Source organism: Chlorocebus sabaeus, chromosome 25 (genome assembly GCF_047675955.1).
Source record: "Chlorocebus sabaeus isolate Y175 chromosome 25, mChlSab1.0.hap1, whole genome shotgun sequence".
In the NCBI taxonomy this organism is placed as follows: Eukaryota; Metazoa; Chordata; class Mammalia; order Primates; family Cercopithecidae; genus Chlorocebus; species Chlorocebus sabaeus.
The window spans coordinates 43,868,699-43,891,629 of record NC_132928.1 but is presented as its reverse complement, the minus strand read 5'-3'; the positions used below and the strand labels follow the sequence as shown (position 1 = coordinate 43,891,629).

The 22,931-nt window shown below is 35.5% G+C and overlaps 1 protein-coding gene across 7 annotated transcripts in view; it reads left to right on the top strand.

Annotated features, from left to right (window-relative positions):
- HMCN1 (hemicentin 1) overlaps positions 1–22,931 on the top strand; it is a 454,658-nt gene that overhangs the window by 146,932 nt on the left and 284,795 nt on the right. The window lies entirely within an intron of this gene.

Sequence of the window (22,931 nt, the reverse complement as noted above, 5' to 3'; positions counted from 1 at the left end):
TTGTCAGATTCACCAAAATTGAAATGAAGGAAAAAATGTTGAGGGCAGCCAGAGAGAAAGGTCGGGTTACCCACAAAGGGAAGCCCATCAGACTAACAGCAGATCTCTCAGCAGAAACTCTCCAAGCCAGAAGAGAGTGGGGACCCATATTCAACATTCTTAAAGAATTTTCAACCCAGAATTTGATATCCAGCCAAAGTAAGTTTCATAAGTGAAGGTGAAATAAAATGCTTTACAGACAAGCAAATGCTGAGAGATTTTGTCACAACCAGGGCTGCCCTACAAGAGATCCTGAAGGAAGCTCTAAACATGGAAAGGAACAACATGTACCAGCCATTGCAAAAACATTTCAAAATGTAAAGTCCATTGATGCTAGGAAGAAACTGCATCAACTAACGAGCAAAATAACCAGCTAATATCATGATGACAGGATCAAGTTCACACATAACAACATTTACCTTAAATGTAAGTGGATTAAATGGTCCAATTAAAAGACACAGACTGGCAAATTGGATAAAGAGTCAAGACCCATCAGTTCGCTGTATTCAGGAGACCCATCTCACATGCAGAGACACACATAGGCTCAAAATAAAGGGATGGAGGAAGATCTACCAAGCAAATGGAAAACAAAAAAAAAGCAGGGGGTGTAATCCTAGTTTCTGATAAAACAGACTTTAAACCATCAAAAATCAAAAGAGACAATTCCATTACATAATGGTAAAGGGATCAATTCATCAGGAAGAGCTAACTCTCCTAAATATATGTGCACCCAATACAGGAGCACCCAGATTCATAAAGCAAGTCCTTAGAGACTTACAAAGAGACTTAGACTCCCATACAATAATAATGGGAGACTTTAACACCCCACTGTCAACATTAGACAGATCAATGAGACAGAAAGTTAACAAGAATATCCAGGAATTGAACTCAACTCTGCACCAAGTGGACCTAATAGACATCTACAGAACTCTCCACCCCAAATCAACAGAATATACATTCTTCTCAGCACCATGTCACACTTATTCCAAAATTGACTACATAGTTGGAAGTAAAGCACTCCTCAGCAAATATAAAAGAACAGAAATTATAACAAACTGTCTCTCAGACCACAGTGCAATCAAACTAGAACTCAGGACTAAGAAACTCACTCAAAACCGCTCAACTACATGGAAACTGAACAACCTGCTCCTGAATGACTACTGGGTACATAACAAAATGAAGGCAGAAATAAAGATGTTCTTTGAAACCATTGAGAACAAAGATACAACATACCAGAATCTCTGGGACACATTTAAAGCAGTGTGTAGAGGGAAATTTATAGCACTAAATGCCCACAAGAGAAAGCAGGAAAGATCTACAGTTGACACCCTAACATCACAATTAAAAGAACTAGAGAAGCAAGAGCAAACACATTCAAAGGCTAGCAGAAGGCAAGACATAACTAGATCAGAGCAGAACTGAAGGAGATAGAGACACAAAAACCCTCCAAAAGATCAATGAATCCAGGAACTGGTTTTTTGAAAAGATCAACAAAATTGGTAGACCACTAGCAAGACTAATAAAGAAGAAAAGAGAGAAGAATCAAATAGATGCAATAAAAAATGATAAAGGGGATATCACCACTGACCCCAAAGAAATACAGACTGCCATCAGAGAATACTATAAACACCTCTACACAAATAAACTAGAAAACCTAGAAGAAATCGATAGTTTTCTGGACACTTACACTCTCCCAAGACTAAATCAGGAAGAAGTTGAACCCCCGAATAGACCAATAGTAGGCTCTGAAATTGAGGAAATAATTAATAGCCTACCAACCAAAAAAAGTCCAGGACCAGATGGATTCACAGCTGAATTCTACCAGAGGTACAAGGAGGAGCTGGTACCATTCCTTCCGAAACTATTCCAATCAATAGAAGAAGAGGGAATCCTCCCTAACTCATTTTATGAGGCCAACATCATCCTGATACCAAAGCCTGGCAGAGACACAACAAAAAAAGAGAATTTTAGAGCAATATCCCTGATGAACATCGATGCAAAAATCCTCAATAAAATACTGGCAAACCGGATTCAGCAGCACATCAAAAAGCTTATCCACTATGATCAAGTGGGCTTCATCCCTGGGATGCAAGGCTGGTTCAACATTCGCAAATCAATAAACATAATCCAGCATATAAACAGAACCAAAGACAAGAACCACATCATTATCTCAATAGATGCAGAAAAGGCCTTTGAAAAAATTCAACAGCCCTTCATGCTACAAACTCTCAATAAATGCGGTATTGATGGAACGTACCTCAAAATAATAAGAGCTATTTATGACAAACCCACAGCCAATATCATACTGAATGGGCAAAAACTGGAAAAATTCCCTTTGAAAACTGGCACAAGACAGGGATGCCCTCTCTCACCACTCCTATTCAACATAGAGTTGGAAGTTCTGGCTAGGGCAATCAGGCAAGAGAAAGAAATCAAGGGGATTCAGTTAGGAAAAGAAGAAGTCAAACTGTCCCTGTTTGCAGATGACATGATTGTATATTTAGAAAACCCCATTGTCTCAGCCCAAAATCTCCTTAAGCTGATAAGCAACTTCAGCAAAGTCTCAGGATACAAAATCAATGTGCAAAAATCACAGGCATTCTTATACACCAGTAACAGACAAACAGAGAGCCAAATCATGAATGAACTTGCATTCACAATTGCTTCAAAGAGAATAAAATACCTAGGAATCCAACTTACAAGGGATGTAAAGGACCTCTTCAAGGAGAACTACAAACCACTGCTCAGTGAAATAAAAGAGGACACAAACAAATGGAAGAACATACCATGCTCATGGATAGGAAGAATCAATATCGTGAAAATGGCCATACTGCCCAAGGTTATTTATAGATTCAATGCCATTCCCATCAAACTACCAATGAGTTTCTTCACAGAATTGGAAAAAACTGCTTTAAAGTTCATATGGAACCAAAAAAGAGCCCGCATCTCCAAGACAATCCTAAGTCAAAAGAACAAAGCTGGAGGCATCACGCTACCTGACTTCAAACTATACTACAAGGCTACAGTAACCAAAACAGCATGGTACTGGTACCAAAACAGAGATATAGACCAATGGAACAGAACAGAGTCCTCAGAAATAATACCACACATCTACAACCATCTGATCTTTGACAAACCTGAGAGAAACAAGAAATGGGGAAAGGATTCCCTATTTAATAAATGGTGCTGGGAAAATTGGCTAGCCATAAGTAGAAAGCTGAAACTGGATCCTTTCCTTACTCCTTATACGAAAATTAATTCAAGATGGATTAGAGACTTAAATACCTAATACCATCAAAACCCTAGAAGAAAACCTAGGTAGTACCATTCAGGACATAGGCATGGGCAAAGACTTCATGTCTAAAACACCAAAAGCAACGCAACAAAAGCCAAAATTGACAAATGGGATCTCATTAAACTAAAGAGCTTCTGCACATCAAAAGAAACTACCATCAGAGAGAACAGGCAACCTACAGAATGGGAGAAAATTTTTGCAATCTACTCATCTGACAAAGAGCTAATATCCAGAACCTACAAAGAACTCAAACAAATTTACAAGAAAAAACCCGACAACCCCATCAAAAAGTGGGCAAAGTATATGAACAGACACTTCTCAAAAGAAGGCATTCATACAACCAACAGATACATGAAAAAATGCTCATCATCACTGGCCATCGGAGAAATGGAAATCAAAACCACAATGAGATACCATCTCACACCAGTTAGAATGGCAATCATTAAAAAGTCAGGAAACAACAGGTGCTGGAGAGGATGTGGAGAAATAGAAACACTTTTACACTGTTGGTGGGATTGTAAACTAGTTCAACCATTATGGAAAACAGTATGGCGATTCCTCAAGGATCTAGAACTAGATGTACCATATGACCCAGCCATCCCATTACTGGGTATATACCCAAAGGATTATAAATCATGCTGCTATAAAGTCACATGCACACGTATGTTTATTGCAGCACTATTCACAATAGCAAAGACTTGGAATCAACCCAAATGTCCATCAGTGACAGACTGGATTAAGAAAATGTGGCACATATACACCATGGAATACTATGCAGCCATAAAAAAGGATGAGTTCGTGTCCTTTGTAGGGACATAGATGCAGCTGGAAACCATCATTCTTAGCAAACTATCACAAGAACAGAAAACCAAACACTGCCTGTTCTCACTCATAGGTGGGAACTGAACAATGAGATCACTTGGACTCGGGAAGGGGAACATCACACACCGGGGCCTATCATGGGGAGGGGGGGAGGGGGGAGGGATTGCACTGGGAGTTATACCCGATGTAAATGACGAGTTGATGGGTGCTGACGAGTTGATGGGTGCAGCACACCAACATGGCACAAGTATACATATGTAACAAACCTGCACATTATGCACATGTACCCTAGAACTTAAAGTATAATAATGAAAAAAAAAAAAAGACACACGCACACGTATGTTTATTGCGGCAGTATTCACAATAGCAAAGACTTGGTATCAACCCAAATGTCCATCAGTGACAGACTGGATTAAGAAAATGTGGCACATATACACCATGGAATACTATGCAGCCATAAAAAAGGATGAATTTGTGCCTTTTGTAGGGACATGGATGCAGCTGAAAACCATCATTCTCAACAAACTATCGCAAGAACGGAAAACCAAGCACCGCATGTTCTCACTTATAGGTGGGAATTGAACAATGAGATCACTTGGACACAGGAAGGGGAACATCACACACCGGGGCCTATTGTGGGGTGGGGGGAGGGGGGAGGGATAGCATTAGGAGATATACCTAATGGAAATGACGAGTTAATGGGTACAGCACACCAACATGTCACATGTATACATATGTAACAAACCTGCACGTTGTGCACATGTACCCTAGAACTTAAAGTATAATAATAATAAAAAAAGATAATGCTAATTAACAAGCAAGAAAGAAAAATCATTGGGCAACATTTATATCCATTGAGAATTATAGTTGAAGCAGAGAACTGAATAATATGATCCCATTATTTTCTGAAATTATCATGTTACATATGTAAATATTAAGTATTTCCTTATTACCTGTGTTAAAAATTAGTAACAAATTTCCTGAAGTTTTTTTTTTTTTTTCCTTTTCTGTAAACCACTAGTATGATTGCACTACATGTCACTATAGTAAGGGAGTATATTTCTATATTCAGTCCTCTAAATTAGATTTCTTAAGGTATAGGCTTACTGCTTATTGCGCTGTTACTGAGATTTATAAACATCACTGTATGTCTATAACTAGATGAATCAGAAGATTTTGGAGAAGTAGATAATTTGATTTCCCAGTGCCAGACACATTATCTCATTTAGTTATCTATCCTGAATAAAGGAGGCATAGCGGCCAGTCATCTACCAGCAATCCATAAAACTTCCAAGGAAAAATTGATTCCAGTTGTCTTTTTTGCTATGTCAGTAATACTATGCTTTTCGTAGTATTATGGCTCAAAGGAATGATTCTATGGCATGCATATGATAGCAAATTTGATTTAAATGTAGTCCCTTTACAATTTTGTAGTCATTCTATAAGGATTCACCAACTGGTAATCTGCTGTTTTAAATTAGAAAAAGTGTCTAAATGCTTATTGTGTCCCTGAGAGTCTGTGTAAAGACAGATAAGGATCATTTACATAACTCAGTGATGAAGACTACATAGATTTTGTACCATCTGTCTCTCTTTTCTTCTGCTCTGGTTACAGTTTTCTTCCAATAGAACATGCAGGGCTCAGAGCTTCAAACACTTACAGCCTTTATATTGCATGTTCTACTGGAAGAAAAAGAAAAAGAGATGGGTGCAGTGGGTGGAAACAGACAAACAGAGGAACAGCAGAAAAGAAAAGCCCAATTGTGTATATGCTGGAATGACTAATAGTCATGTCTAATTTAAATGAAGTAAACATCCAACATATGTAGTTAAGTAGGTGAATACCTAAGAGATTCCTTGATTAGGTGTTTAAGAAACTTAGGTCTTGAGAAACTTGAAGATAAAGCTACAATGCATCTCCTTTGAAAAGGTTGGGGATGCTCGTTTCTCAGTATAAGTCTTTTTAATTCATCTCTTACTTGCACAAAATGTATTCAGAGATAAAAATATATATTCAAATTTTCTCATCTGAAATGTTTAACAAAAAAGAAAAAGCATGTAGTTTTTTATTTTTTAGAAAATTGTGTTCACCACATCAAATTTAGTTTTATATATGAATGTATCATAAAGATATATTATGGAAAATTGTATTTAATGCGCTCTAATGTCAGCTCTCTTGCCCAAGTCTTCATCACTTCACACCTGGGTTACTGCAATAATTTATTCTTTCTTGACTGCTACTTTTCCCTACCCAATCCAGTAAGATAAGCTTCCTCAAATATCACTTTCATCACGCCCTGCCCCTGTTTTAAAAACCAATTCTACTGCCAGTTGAATGGTGTCCAAATAGTTTTTGTTGGAATTCCAGCCCTTCTATAATCTGGCCTGGCCTTGCCATCTAAATGTATCTCCAGGTATTTCCTAATACTCCATTCCCCACTCTAATTAGGCTATCTTTTGTCCGCCCCTACACAGTGTTGGGTACTTTGCTGCCTCGGCACTTCTGCTTCTTTAACCTGAAATAACCTCACTATTTAGCTTTTAACTTCTTTCCTTTCCATCTTTCAAGGGCCATCTTTTGTCCCTCTTAATATATAAGTCCTACAAGCATCCACCTGCCATGTGTATACTTTCCTAGTCTGACTTCCTAGTAAGTCTGCAGTACTTAACTATTTCTGCAGAAAATGTGTTATGACACATTTTCTCATCCATACTAAGCAACGTTTTTTAAACAGTGAAACAATTCAATGGCTCCTAAATGAAATTTATTTTACAATCAGTGGCATATTATATAGGTGTTTTTTCAGAAGTGTTTTTCCTTTCTAACTGGCACAGAAAATAATGGTGCATTTTAGAATTTATGACCTGTTAAGAGTTGGAAAATCAGTGTGTACTGTATTAACATATTTATATTAGCAATTAATATTAACAATTATTTATTGTTTCCTGATGATTTTCTGAGTGTCTGGTGTATTGCCCAGCATCATTGTAAATTTTGCTACCATGAAAACCTTTTCTTTCCATCTCACTCCCTTAGAATACACTACAGCATCAGATATGTACTTGAGCTTCTTTGATTCAATTACTGAAACTGTTTTAATTAAATTAAACTTGACAAATATAAGAAACATGCTTGTTTAGAAAAGTGCTTTTATGAATTATTGTTATTTTCTTTTATTTTAAAATTTTCATTGAAGTATTATATACATACAGAAAAGTACACATAAGCATACAGCTTAATACATTTTCACAAACTCAACGTATCCTGGGTAGCTAGCTCTCAGACTGAGAAACAGTACATTACCAGGACTCCACAAAACTGTCCTTCATACTGTTTTCTGGTCACATGGTTTATCATTATACTGGCATCAAAAAACATAGATTACAAAAAATCAGCTGGACGTGGTGGTGGGTGCCTGTAGTCCCAGCTACTCTGGTGGCTGAAGCAGGAGAATGGCGTGAACCCGCGAGGCGGAGCTTGCCGTGAGCCGAGATCGCACCACTGCACTCCAGCCTGGGCAGCAGAGTGAGACTCCATCTCAAAACAAATAAAATAAAATAAAATAAAATAAAATAAAATAAAATAAAATAAAAAGATTAGTTTGGCAAGTTTTGTCCTTCGTATAAATGAAATCATACAGTACACTTCAGTTGCTTCTTTTGTTCAACATTCTGTTTGTGAGATTCAGGCACATCATTGCATGTGGTTGTAGATTGTTCATTCTCATTGATGTATAGTATTCTATTTTGTGAATATACCACAGTCTATTTCTCCTTTCCACTGTTGATATATACATGGGTAATTTCCAGTTTTGATCTAATGCAAATAGCATTGTTCCAAACATTCTAGGACATTTGATTTGTTATACAAATGTACTAATTTTTCTTGGATATGTATCTAGAAGTGGGAAAGATGGATCACTGCGCATGATTGTTCATCTTTAGCAGATGCCATGTAACCTTTTTCCAAAGTTGTTTCCATTTATATTCCCCTCACTTGTCTGTAAGAATCCTGACTGTTCTACCGCTGCACCAACATTTGGTGTTTTCTGTCTTTTTCATTTTAGCCATTCTAGTAGATGTGTATTGTATGATTATTTTATTTAATTTTTTGTATAGGTTTAGAAGAGCTTCCAACAAGGTTTTTGGATTTTCTTTGAGAAGTATGGTCACAGTTATAGAAGACAAGCACTTTCGATTGAGCTATAGGATTCACATGAAAATAATTACTGAAGCTATTACCATTACTCATTTTTGTTATTTTTCCTGACACTGTAGTTTGGGTAGTTTCTGGCAATATCTTTCTGTTGATATTTAACTACAATTACTTTTGGCTTTGTGGAAATCTACTGACCATTTTATTTAGTCTCCAGAGTTATCCATTTGACTCTCCTAACTTCCGAGTCACAGAATTATGCTAATTCCTGGAAGTTGGGGGTGATTTAACAATTTGTTGGTTACTTTCTTAGATTAATAGTATTTATTTTTTGTTTACACATATTTACAATTACTACTAGCATTGTTTACTGGGAAATAAAGTTAGAAAGAAAGCATTTGAGCCTCACCGATGCTGCAACTGTCTATTGTAACTATATCTTGCAAGTAAAACCCATGGTTTAAAATCTTTGCATTAAATCCCTAATGAATTAATAGTTCTTATTGATTTTTTGTATGTTCCAAGATATTTTGTGGGTTTTGAGTATTAGATAATTATCCTATACTTCCATTTCTTTATCCTGTGATTGCTGAGAGCAATACTGTGGTCATTTTTTCTTGGCAATATTCTTTCCTACTCAGGAATGTTCAGGCCAAGACATTTGGTCTCTTACTGAATCATAAAGCTGTATTTCTTAATTATTCTAAAATTAAAGGTGCTGACTTCAGTATATTTAATTCCAGAAGTTTGTACAGAGTGTGTGGCTAATTACAATAATAATTAATTATGACTCAGAAATAAGAAAGATCTATTCCCTTCTGTCTGTCACAATGTTTCATTTACAAAACAAGGCCTTAGAAAATCACCAAGAGATCAGTGCAATAGTTTTATGGAACCATGATGAATTTCCAGGTATTTCTTTTGCGGTCTGGAAACTCAAAGTGCTGAGTACAACCAGGCAGTGATGGGGTGCGTGTTAAGAGCCTCATACTGAATGAGCATGTGTAAGACCTTTCTTACATTGTCATTGGGTAAAAAATATATAGTGTTAGGATTTGCCTTTTTCCTTGGTAAGCAAGACACTGATTAGTTCATAACTTATAAATTGCTGCATTTGGTATATTCCCTAACTCCAACCTCAAGTATATTGTTATAGTCTCTTTTAATAATTTTTTTTTTTTTTTTTGGCGACAGAGTCTCGCTGTGTCACCCAGGCTGGAGTGCAGTGGTGCAATCTCAGTTCACTGCAAGCTCCCCCTCCCGGATTCATGCCATTCTCCTGCCTCAGCCTCCCAAGTAACTGGGACTACAGTTGCCCGCCACCACACCCGGCTAATTTGTTTTTGTATTTTTAGTAGAGACAGGGTTTAACCATGTTAGCCAGGATGGTCTCAAGCTCCTGACCTCATGATCTGCCCACCTCAGCCTCCCCAAGTGCTGGGGTTACAGTCGTGAGCCACCGCGCCTGGCTAGTCTCATTTAATAATTCTAAAATATGCTTCAGGACATGAACTCTTTTTAATGTCTTTTGCATTTCCAAATGTCTACTAGATGGGTGAGTACCTAGTATTAATAATATGTATTGAAATAAGGGTAAACATTATATGTATAGTATAATAAGCCTGTGTGTAAGAACACACAAAAACTCATACATGTACACCCATATACATATGGAAAGAAAGACCAAAATATAGAAGACAATTATTTGCAGGTAGTACAATAATGTGTTATTTTTTCTATGATTCTTTATTTTACATTTTTACATAGCATTTATTACTATTATGATAAAACATTTAAAAGCAAAATTTGAAACAGAAAAGGTAATATAAAATAATGTATTTCATTTGTACTAAGCAGAGAAACAAAGTTCGTTGGAATTGATGCCTCAAAACTTTGGTCAAGCTGAATCTCAGTGTTAAACAATCAGTAGAGGAACTGGCATTCTCCTAATTGTTCTAATATATGGATGGGTCTAATAGTCATGAACAGAATAGTTTTGCAAACCTCTATTGTGAAGGAATCCAAAATGAATGAGTGTACCTACTATTTGATTTGTGGGTATACTATAACTTAAGAGTTTTCTTCTCAATAGTTTTTTAAAAAATATGATCATCCATAATCAGTTATAACATTTTGTTTGAAGTAAATTTCAAATATACCTTGATGGTGTTTTAATTTTCTATTTTCCTTTGAATTGGCAAAGTATTGATTCTTTAAGGTGATGCCTCATGAACCAACTTTCCTTTTGTAATTCTGGCCATAGTTAAATGGCATCATCATTCCTTTTGCTTCTCAAGCTAGGAAGCTGAGTCATTCTAGACTTTTTCTTCTTTTTCATATCTCGGTTTAAATTGTCACGTAGGGAACATTGAATCTAAGATATCTTTGGAATCTATTTTCTCTTCTTCATTTCCACTACTTTTCTTTATTTTTTCTATTCTATTCTAACTGCCTATTCTAACTGCCACATTATTGATCATTTATTTATTTTTTGCCTGTTCTAGCTGCCACATTACTGATCATTCTGCTTACAGCCTTTCCCTCCAAATCCCTCTACCACATTCGTCCAGTAGGATCCTTCTTAAATACAAACTTGATGTAACATCCTGTTTCTGAACTCCTTCAATGGCTTCCATAGATCTTCAGGGTAAGATGTGCCATCCAGCACAGCATGTGAGGACTGCCACATACTTCCAAATTCTTCCTACCCTCATCACTTACCACTGTACACACACACACCAGCCATGACACACTTTAGTATCTTTTGTGATATGGCTGATTATATTGGCTTTGAACATGTTATTTCTTCTGTCCCACATGTTCTCCCTCTCCTCATCCATTTGCATCCTGCTCATCCTTCAATTTTCAATCTCAAGTATGCCTGGTCACCTTTCCAGATAAAAACACACCAGATTTGACCATTTTCTCTGCCTTTATACCTGACATACATTTTCTATTATTTATTTACATGTCTTCCCCACTAGACTATAAACCCCTAAAATAGTTTAGCTACTCTTGATCCCTGAAAGATGTTCTCTGTCCTATTATTAGCTAGCTTTTAAGAGATAAGGTCACCCCTCTTGATATTTAACTCATCTGCTCCCCTCTAGACTGACTGTTTGCATTTTCTTTTCCTTGTTATGCATGTTAAAGATTGCAGGAAAATAATTACCTATCCACCCCACCCACTCCTCCAGTTGATCCTATAAAATGGAGGAAATAAGCAGATTTTTTCAATAGGGATTATAATAGTATTAATGGCAAAACTGAATTGCAAAATAGAAAGGATCTTCTGTTTCACACCTTATTTCATATTTACCCAACAAGACTCAGACATAGGCACTGAAGCTGGAAAGTGGTGGACCTCCCCCTGTAGAGGGCACTTTCACCTGTGGGTGTAATACAGAGAACAGAACATGGATAGGGCTGGTATTCTAAAAGTTAATTAGGTCCTAATGAGAGACAGAGACAAAATCACTGTGGGGAGTGACTCTTCTCCCAGTTAATCTGGGGCAATAAATTCACTAAGGTTGAACTGTTCACTCCATTACTTCCAGAGTGAGCAGATCAGAACCCTGTCTATTGTCTGAAAAAGAATGAAGGCTTGGAAATTTGCTAACAGCAAAAGTAACAATACCAATTAAACTATAAGGAGACTTTTTTTTTAACTAGAAAGATACCTATTTTAATAGAAGTACCACATACATCAAGGGAGATGGGTCCTAGCTTATAGCAGTCTTAGTGATGATCAGGGTCTCAATGAACCCTGGTCCTAATTCCACAGAATGCTTTTGTAGATCCTGAATCCAAGCAACAAATTCTAGATTTCAGCTCAGGAAGGAACTCAGAATCAAGTATTCGGATGACAAGAAGGTCCACAGAGCCTGCTCTGGAGAGGTATACATATCTAGTTTAGTTCATTTTAGAGATTTTGTAGAACCCAATGCCAGTTACTTTAAATGGCCCTTGTTCATTTACTCAACAGTTAAGTCTAAGAATGTTATTGTATCTACAGCTACTGAAAAGTGAAGAAGATATTGAAACTCACTGTTGACTGGTCTTCAGACAGCTAAAAAAACATCAGACATTGATGGTCGCCATTTGATTTGTGTGGTAAATGGGTTGCAATCAACGTGTCATCCAAAGAATGGAAGTGAATGCAGATTGAGTGAAGGCAACAAAACTTAAGCTTCAGGGCCCTTCTTTTGTGTGGACCCCTTCCAAGGCTCTAAAAAGGGTAATAAAAATGTGTTCACAGAGTTACAAATTGAGGGGGAATTTGGCAGAAGTAAGATATTTAAGCTATGATAAGACCATTATATTCTTCGACTTCAACTTCTCCTATGGTACACGTTCCTTAGTGTCCAGTGACACTGGGGAGATCTTCGCTATTGTTTTGGACCCAAATTTCTATCAATACTACAAACACAAGTATAGCTATATGTGAAGTTGAAAGTTTTGAACCTTCCTGGAAAAGAATAAAAATTATCTTTCTATTATTTCTGTAGAGAATATAAATATTACAACTTTTTTGTCATAGTAGTAGACATTCAAAGATTATATAGCCAAAAATCCAGCGAAAAAAATGCCACAGACTCTTGTCAGATGTTAACAAAATTGTTCTTAATTTCTAGATTTTGTGACATTTGCAGTATTTGTTGGCTTTTAACAATTTGAAATTTATGTGAACTATTTTCTCACTTGAGGAAACTCTTCATAATTTCATATTTTCTAAGGACTTCCCAGTTGTGTAAGCTTGAGGCCCACACAACCCAGATCTGCCACTGAAGAGAAGGCATTTTGGAGAACATTTATGTTCTATTATTTTTTGCTGAGACTTCTCTCTGTTGCCCTCCAGTTGGAGATACAGAACAGTTCTGTTCAGAAACACCGTTTAGCAGTGGTAAAACAGAGAGGAGATGTTATCCTAGTTTCTGTTGGCAAATCCCAAATGAATGAGTGTTCTAATTTGGCACTATAAGTTACTATAGGCAGGCAACATACTTTGTCACCTTTGTGTATCTAGCACAGAACCCACTATTTGGTGAAACCATACTTAAATGTTCGTTGACTTAATATGAAACCCCTTTACAGGCCATACATCTGTCTCATTCTTGAGTTGTTAATATATGTATTGTGATAATTAGATTTAAAATAAATAGAAACAATATTTATTTCAAAGACCCTAACAAGCCTATGGGTTGGATGCTTTTTTCTTTTCCTTTTTTTCCTCCTCTCTTCCTCAGTGTGCTGAAAATGTCCTCCTGCCTCTGTTTCTTCTTTACTTTCAAACTCTCCCTTTCTCAGGCATCTAGATTACCATTTGGTAGGCTGATGAGTCTGACTTTCTCTGATTTAATCCATTGCTTTCATTTATTTCCAAAATTTGGATTCTTGCTTTACTTTTTTCTTTTCCCATAGGATTTCTAAGATTTGTACAGTTGTTTCCAACTACCATCTCTGGAGTGATGATTTAGTTCTGAAAGCTAATAAAGTTTTGCCGTAATTTATTAAAGATGTCTGGCAACTGCTGAATATTCACCTATATTATTGCTAACGTTACCAGTAAAATCCAGGTTGTTATATAAATCGAAAAGTCCTTTATAAAGATTACAGGGGATCTGGAAACAGTTAGTGTTAGTGAGATTTTTGTGCGTGGTGCCAGATTTTAAAAACCATATAATGTTGCATTTTTACCATCTCTATAAAGTATTTCCCAATAATTTTAGTCCACATAGATGGCTCATCTTTTTGACTGCCTGAAGGAAATATTGCCACTAGCATTTATGCCTCATGGAACGTCTGAAATGATTGGACCTTTGAAATCCTCCAATTTATCTGCATATCCAATGCACTATTATATGCTCTATTATATGACATTTGAATGTATACTTCCTAAAGCTCCTTGTTTTTGAAGAGATTATTAGTATATTAGGAGACTATTTGGAAATACGGAGAATATGATGAGATCTTGAGAACTTCACTTTAGGATCAAGACATAATCAGAGTAGAGATACAAAAGGTTCCTTTTATTGGCCGAAAGGCCCAGAAATTGATGAAACTTGCCTAAAACTTGATTGAATACCTTAAAGTATCTAAAGAGTATGTCAATCCAAATGAGTGCAAACCAACAGGAAAGCTTAAGAACAGTTAAGTCATGAAGATAAATGTTGGTAGTTCCCATTCAACTTCTGTCTGAAAGTGAGGGAGCCTCAACCAGCACTTCTATTGGGAAATTAATTTAATCAAGAAAATTCTAGTAAATGTTTAATGCATCGAAATCACTTCATCTGTATTATTTCTAAACCCAATAAGCACATGACAGGATAATGGATTTATATTCTAAATGGAGGTTGTATCTTAAGCCAGGACATAATTTGTTAATTGTGTAGTCAAAATTATACTCAAAATATGTTGAATCACCTTTAAATGATTATGACCTAGGCCCTTAGCAGCACAAAATCTATAATGTATTTCTTTCCTTCTTTCCCCAACTCTCTCTCTCTTTCTTCTTCCCTTCCTTATTTCCTTCTTTTTTCTTTCTTTTTCTGGGCCATTTGGGGTCGAAGTTTCTTTCAAAGGTAGAAATGAAGGGTAATGGAGGTACAAAGAAATTCACCCCATGTTGTAATGTAACAATGGTTAAGAGAATAGGATTTAGAGTCCTGTGCCTTTTTTGAGTTTTATACTTACTAGAAATCTGTAATTTACTGAAAAAGTAAATATTAGTATTTATAGAATATAGAAAAAAATGAATGAGGTAAAATTTGTAACATTCTTAGCATGGAGCTTAGCATATAAGTGCTGTTTAAATGGTAGCCATTAAAGCAACCATCCAGTTTTGCTTTAGTTTCCAGCATCACTTTGCCTCCATATGCCGATGGGGTAGTCAATGATTCTTCTTTACTGACATTAAAAGCCTTTGGGTTCAATACATATGTATCTGTATGAAAGAATAAGTTCTCCCCAAAATAGACCTAATCCCAGTTGAAATTAAGTGCCTAAACCTAAAAACCAGATCCTAGACCCTACTAAATTGTTCTTTGAAATGAGGTCTATATTTTGAGGTCTTTTGGGAAGGATTTTTCTAACCTTTGTATATGCTAGAAGGAACTAATAGGATTTCTACATGTCAAGTATAAACCAGACAATTTTGTATTTTTATGTCCTTCCAGTATATGTTGGTGGTGGGAAGAGCAGATTAGAACATATAAGGATCTACTTTCCTTAGTAACTAAAAAGTAAAAATTATTTTAGTACTCTGTAATACTTTAGTTCATAGTTTCTTCTTCTCTTAATTTTTTATTTAATAACTATAAAAACACTTGGAAGGAGCCTATATCCACTTATGAATTGAGGAATCCTTTGCAGTGTGAATTATTTCATGCTCTAACTTATCTATTTTAAAAAAGATATTCAGATACTTTTTATATATATATATTTTTTTGTTTTAGTAATGTAAAAGACTTCTATGGAAGAGAGGATACCTCTGTAAAGTTGTTTTCTAAACTGTCCCTCCCATCTCCCTTTGAAAATCTGGCCAAACTATGACCCTTCCTCCCATGTACTATGTCCATATATATATATCTATATAATTTTGCAAATGATTTTGGGGATTTCATAGATGACCCTGAAGCCATTCATGGAATCCAGATTAGTCATTTCAAACATATGTGCAATAGTGTTTTATGTAACTACTATACCTGCATACCTTATTAAATGAGTGAGTGTGTATGCATATATGGATAGGTAAATAAATAAAGGGTATGAATGAGGAGAAAAAGTCAGAGCTAGTAGCCTGTAATATCAATAACGCTTACGTGCCTCCCTAATTAGGAGTTGTTTTTGTTACTCATACCCTAAGTATAGTTTGAAGTTTTTCCTGCTTTCTGGGTAGCCAGCGATAAGACCATAACTGGCATATATGTATGTACATATATATATCTACGTGTATGTATGTATGCATATGAATGTATGTATGTGTGTTTTTATAGCTTTTTTTCCTTTTAAAACTAGCAAGTTTCAATGGAACAACTGAACTCACTGAGATTTGGCCATTCTAAAATAGACAGGTATTTAGTTGATTAAGGAAAAAAATCATGTGAAACAAGCAAGCAAAAAACCCAAGCAAACAAAAAAAGATTCAGTGAGAGACATGAATGATAAAAGTTAATTTTCTATATTTGTATTATTTTAAATAAAACATTTTTCTGGCAAGCTAAATTTCCTCTCTCATTTGTAACACATTGAAATTCTGACACAATAATTTTATGAAGATAAATTAATGAAATATACCTTGACACTTTAAAATAAAACTAACAGGAATGATTTCACTGTTCAGAAATGTCTAAAGTGTGCTTTTATTTTTTCAGCTGTTGTGTATTATAAAACTTTCATCATGTAGAAGGTGTGGACGTTTTACACAAGTTTTGGGTGCTCACTGAGTTGAAATTGAGAGTTACTCTTTTCACTAATCCCCTCTAGAGTCCCCACTGAGCCCAGATTTTCTAATGCCATTCCAATTTCTAAGCTCCTCCAACGCATATTCTCTGTATAAACTGAGTAAAATTTTAGTTCCAGCAGAAAGTCTTTTTTAAAAAATCCTGTAAATTATTTCTTATTTTGCATGAGCGTTTATCTATACAACACATCACCAGCCACACTTATTTATGAGCACTTACTATTGTTAAAACTCACTATAGAATTTTCCAAATTAAATAGGCACACAACACCCAAAGAGTAATATAAATGGATATTATCAGGGGAAGACCCTCTCAAAAAGTCTCAAGTGGTGATATTTCTTGGTGGATTTGCTAAATCTACCAACCATGACACTGGATTTGTCAGCCTCTGAGTGAATCCATCCTCAGGACTAGACTTGAACTAACTAAACTTAGAGGAGTGCTGTATAAAAATCTGAATGCCAGCTCATTCATCTACCATGAGAAATCTAATTGCTTGGAAGCCTAGAACACTTATGTTGGCACAAGTGATACATTTGCCATCTATAGGCACATGTACAAAGAGTAAATCATCATCCGAAATTTGCCAGCATCAGAACAAGGGGAGACTTGCTCCCAGGCTCTTTTCTGAGCCATTATATGTGATGTTTAAGTTTATTTTCACAGGATGATGTATATCTTCTTTTGTCTACGTTCTTGTGGACAGGGCCTGCAAGGGGATTCATGGCTTTAAATTCCATTAGATCAGTGACCTGAATCTTTCAAATGAACGTCAGATTCAAATCTCTGAGTTCCTCCTTCATATTCCCACCGGGATGCTCAATAATGCTTAGTGACTTCTAAGCAAAATTGGAAGCATGGGTTCCATGCTATACTGCAGGATAGGAATGAATTTGAACCCAGAGAGATGGACTCTCCTGGTTATCCAGACGGGCATCTCTCTTAGCCAGGTCAGAGGTTTGTAACGCCTGCCATTGCTATAATGTAGGGTTTACTACAAAACGATTGTCTTGGAAATGTAGCAAATCTTTTTCATATCAAATACAATATAGATTTAAAGGCTTTAATATTTTTATATAGTGTAACTCTTAACAATTTGCTGTCAAAATGGTGATAAAAATATACAGCTAATCTATTCATTATGTGTGGCATGCCATTTCATTTTAAAAACACCTGCATTGAATTTTTGTTTTTCACTAGCTATTATTTCAGATTCACTCTTTAAAACTGTCAATTATTTTTCCTAATGCTAACTCAGAAAATAGAAAGTGAAAGACAAGATTATGGGACCAACAGGCAAGTGCTGCCTTCTTATTAGTTGTGTGTCTTATGAACTTTGGCATGTTTCACTCGTTTTTATTCATCTGTAAAATGGAAATAATTGTAGCTATGTACCTATGCAAATGGCGGTTGTGAAGATCAATATAAGACTTTTAGAAGTATCCAACATCTAATAAGCACTGCTGTGTGCTTACTGGTGTTAGTGTTAATTTTACACAGTTTTTTTTCTAGATCAGGCTTCACTTGTCAGGTGGATGCATTTACACCTAATCAACTTTCTACCATCACTGAGCTGGAAAAATCTCTATCAAGTGTGACTGAGAAAAATGCATGAATTTTTGCATTTCTTAAAAACTGGCTTAATTATGTGAAATTTTCAGCATTTAAAAATCCTAAGCTAAACAACTAAATAAAATAAAAATTCAATACAATGTGATGTTCACATTTAAAACCATGTGTACAGGTTTTAACTCTATTCAGCTTCAATGCAGAAAATTCAGTGCTGAGAAAGGACTGTCACAAATGCACACAGGGCCAAATTTAACTCCAGGTAAAGACCTGATTTAAAATTCTTCCCTCCCTTCCATTTTCTCTCTCTCTTGTCCTTTTCTTTCTTCTTTTATCTCTCCCTCCCACACATATTTAATAAGGAATCTGCTATATTTCATGTACTATATTAGGTTCAGGGACTATAGTAGCAAACAAATCAGCTGTGGTCTCTGCCCTCATAGAACTTACAATTTAGAAGGAAAGATGGATAAAAAGTAACAACAGCAACCACAAACTACAAATAAAGGCATAATTGAGAACTGTATTGAACACCTCACCATACTTCCCCTTTCTTGCCAGGAAGACAAAGGATGTCCTGGGGAAATTCATTCAGATGTAATGCATAACATAAGAAATGCTCTTCCAAACAAAGCTATTCTTCAAGTTCGGTTCATGAATATGTATACAAAAATTGACTTCACTTCTATTCCTACTGTCTTAACATTCATAATAATGTGTGCTGGTTTTGTGCTTTAAAACTGTAATTGTATCTTATTTTAGAGTTGAGTAGATATATGGACTATTTTTAAGTATTGGTTGTAGCATGGACCGCAAAATCTTTAAACTATGAGAGAACACAAGGGACTTACGTAAAAATATAACTGTTGAGCCAGAATCCAATTTGTTAGATGTTTTAAAGGTACAAGAACTCTGAAATATCAGTTTTCTCATCTATCAAATTAAGGAGGTGGATTAGATAGTCTCGGAGGCCCTTTGTAGATATAAACTGTTACAAATTGTTAGAGAACCATTTTTACATTAAAACTTTTAATGTACTATATAAACAGTTACCTAGGGATTTAAAAAAGCTTTTGTGTTGATAAAAATGCATAATTTTTAGGCTCTCACATTATTCTAGTTTTTTTGTTTTTTCTTTATAACAGAGGATGATTTCTAATCTCATGAGAACATTTATCATAGTTAGACAATTAGAGATTTTTAATTTTCTTGTGTCTGGCACTCTAAGAAGCCAGAAACCTCACTTATGGTACATTCTGTAGCTTGCAGTGATCTACTTTTATTCACATATTGGTAGTATCTGTATTTTCTAATAAAACAAGTTGCATCTGTTTTCAATTTGATTTTTCGTATAAGTGGATAAAAAAAAGTGATTTGAGACTCTTGACAGAAGTCTGCACTATGTCTTTCCCAACAAGTAATATTATGATACATGGTAATCCCTTTGTGAAAGCCTCATAAATGTTGATGAATTGGAAGCATTATTAAGAGTAAACAAAAGCCCGCTTATATTCTGTACCATTTGAACACACTTGCTTCACAAACATGCAGCCAAATTAGGAAGGCTTCCATTTTCCTATGAATACTCAAGACTTGGGGACCTTCATGTGTAACTAACAGACAACAAGATAGCTTTCCAGCAATATATCATAACCTCTCTGCACTGGGTTTGAAGGAAAGATGTATTTGTGGAGCCACCCAGGCATAGACTATAAATTTAATGAAGGATGTATGTAAAAAATGACTTCCATCTTTATTAATGCCATTTCATTTCATTATTAAACTTGAAACATCTCACAATTCCTAGTGGTACTTGTTTTCTATTTTTTTTTCTTTTCTATTGAGAATCATTTATGACCAGATTATGTGTCTTGTCCTTAAAACAGATATTCTGTCCATTTGTTTAATTTCTCTTCTTTGCCCTCTTCAGTCTCTATATCAGACATTATCCTCAAAATTATTATCAGTTAAATTTATCAAATGCTTTCTGAGGCCCAACAACAATCCTTTCTTTTTTTCTTTTTTTTTTTTTTTTTTTTTTTAGTTAGGCAGACCCTTACAGCCTTGTTTTATGTTGACATAAATATGTCAACACTCTGATTACTAAAATATGTGTTCTATGTATGGTCAATGTTAGTTACAGTCAGTCTGGTCTCTAGTCATATGGATGGATTTGATAAGCAGAGTGATCCATACCCTTCTCTTCAAGCATGATAGATCATTAAGAACCCATTTTTCAAAAACGGCATCTGCTTCGTTAAACAAATATGTTTTATTTCATATGTAAAATTCCATGTTCTTTGTAAGGTTAAATTTTGGGGAAATACGTCATAAGATTTATGGGGTAATTAGTTGTATTAAATTTTGTTTTTTTGCTCAATTCATCCGTGATGACACTACAGATTTTTCTTTTTAAAATATCATTTCAATGTGTCACTCCTCTGCTTGAAGCCCTTTAGTCATTTTCATGGGATCTCTAGGATGAAACCCAAATGTCATTGCCTGACTTAAAATGACCATCCATTGTCTGGTCCTGACACAGGCTTCCAGCCTCATCTTCTTTTTTATCTGAGCACTTCACAGCAGCCAGATGTAGTCACTCATGTTCCCAACATATTTGGAGTACTTCTGTCTCTGTCTCAGTGTTCTTGCTCAGATTCTCTCTTCTGTCTGGTTTGAATTTGCCTCTTTTGTTATTTACAGAAAACTTTTCTGTCTTTCATAGTCAGATTACTTTACTTTGCCTGTGAAGTCATTGCTGAAACACTTCAGCAATGGCCGAAACAACTAGGGGAAGAGAAGGGAATTTAGCTGGGGAGGGAGAAAGCTAAGATTATGTAAGTATGTGGACTGTGAAAACACTGTGATGTGGCATTACTGTGTGGAAGTACTGTGAGGGCATTTTATGTACATTTTTTCAACAGCATTTCTTGTATTATGAATTTCTTTTATTTAATAAGAACATAAGTATTATTACCATTTTGACTAATTTCATTGACATTAGTATATACACACCTTTATCATGTATAGAGCACAATACTTCGTTTTGGATACACAAAGAAATAGGAGATACGGTTTTTGGTACTGGAGCAAGGACAGGAATTTTTATGAAAAATATAAGAAATGCAAAACATTCAGGAAATCTGAGTCCTTATGACTAAAAATGTGGTCATTAATACTTAGTACCTGGAAAAGTATCTTGAACAATAAACATTTATTTTATGATGAATGTGATTGCTTCATATTGTTAAGTGATAATAAGTCTTAGATGCTTCCCTTATCCTTAGGGGGGAAGAAAAGGAAAAACAATAAAAGAATACTTTTCACAGAAAATAAAAATGTTGCACAGTATTTATTGCTTGGTTACTTGATATGTGACCACCTACACTGAAATTTCAAAAAATGTTTTTGTTTAATCATTAATAGCTTGACTTTAGCTTACTATCCAGCTCTGTTCAGTGTCTTATGCTTCATTACAAAAGAAAATTTTCATGGTGATGTGCAGTCTTAAGGGATACATAAACCAGAGAAAGATGAGGGGTGATCAAAGGTTATCGTGACTTAAAATTGTAAGATCATCCAAGGAGTACCTGTACAGACATGCAGTATTTGTCTAAAGGGAAATTATCTTTGTTAGTACAGGAACTTTCTATGGATTCGAAGTTTTTCTTGTTCACAATGAGGCATTAACACCTTTTTATAACCCAATTTCTTAATGATTTTTAAAGACTATTTTTCAAGAATACACTACTTGATATTAAATCCTAACCTGAAATATTTTTCTATTCTCTTTAATGCAGTGCTTTTCCCATTATATTGTTACTTATTCACTTTATTATAAAAATGACTATTTTAGTGACATTGCAATTATTTTTCTTTTTTTCTTTTTTTCTTTTTTTTTGAGATGGAGTCTCGCTCTGTCGCCCAGGCTGGAGTGCAGTGGCGCGATCTTGGCTCACTGCAAGCTCCGCCTCCCGGGTTCATGCCATTCTCCTGCCTCAGCCTCCTGAGTAGCTGGGACTACAGGCGCCCGCCACCGTGCCCGGCTAATTTTTTGTATTTTTTAATAGAGACGGGGTTTCACCGTGGTCTCGATCTCCTGACCTTGTGATCCGCCCGCCTCGGCCTCCCAAAGTGCTGGGATTACAGGCGTGAGTCACCGCGCCCGGCCTATTTTTCTATAATTAGTATGCTGTAATATATTATAATACACTATATATAATTACAGTATAATACAATAATTAATATGCCCAATTTACTTAAATTGGATTTGATAATTTGCTAAGTGGGTTTCTTTTACAAATTGCATCTGGAAGAAATAAAATCTGGAAAGAAAGAATAGAAGAAGAGATTGCACATGTTAGCACTACTGTGTTTTTAAATAGGTTCTTATCTCTTGAGACATAGCAAACTGTCGGTAATATCTCTGCATGTCTCCCCTCACTGATTTTGTACACTGTAGTCTCATTTCGAATGTATTATTCAAGATAGAAAACTTGAAATTTGAACATGGGTTAAACCAGCATTTTGTTTTGAATCTACACTAACCAGAATTAGAAAGAGTCCTATCTTCAGTAATGACTGAAAT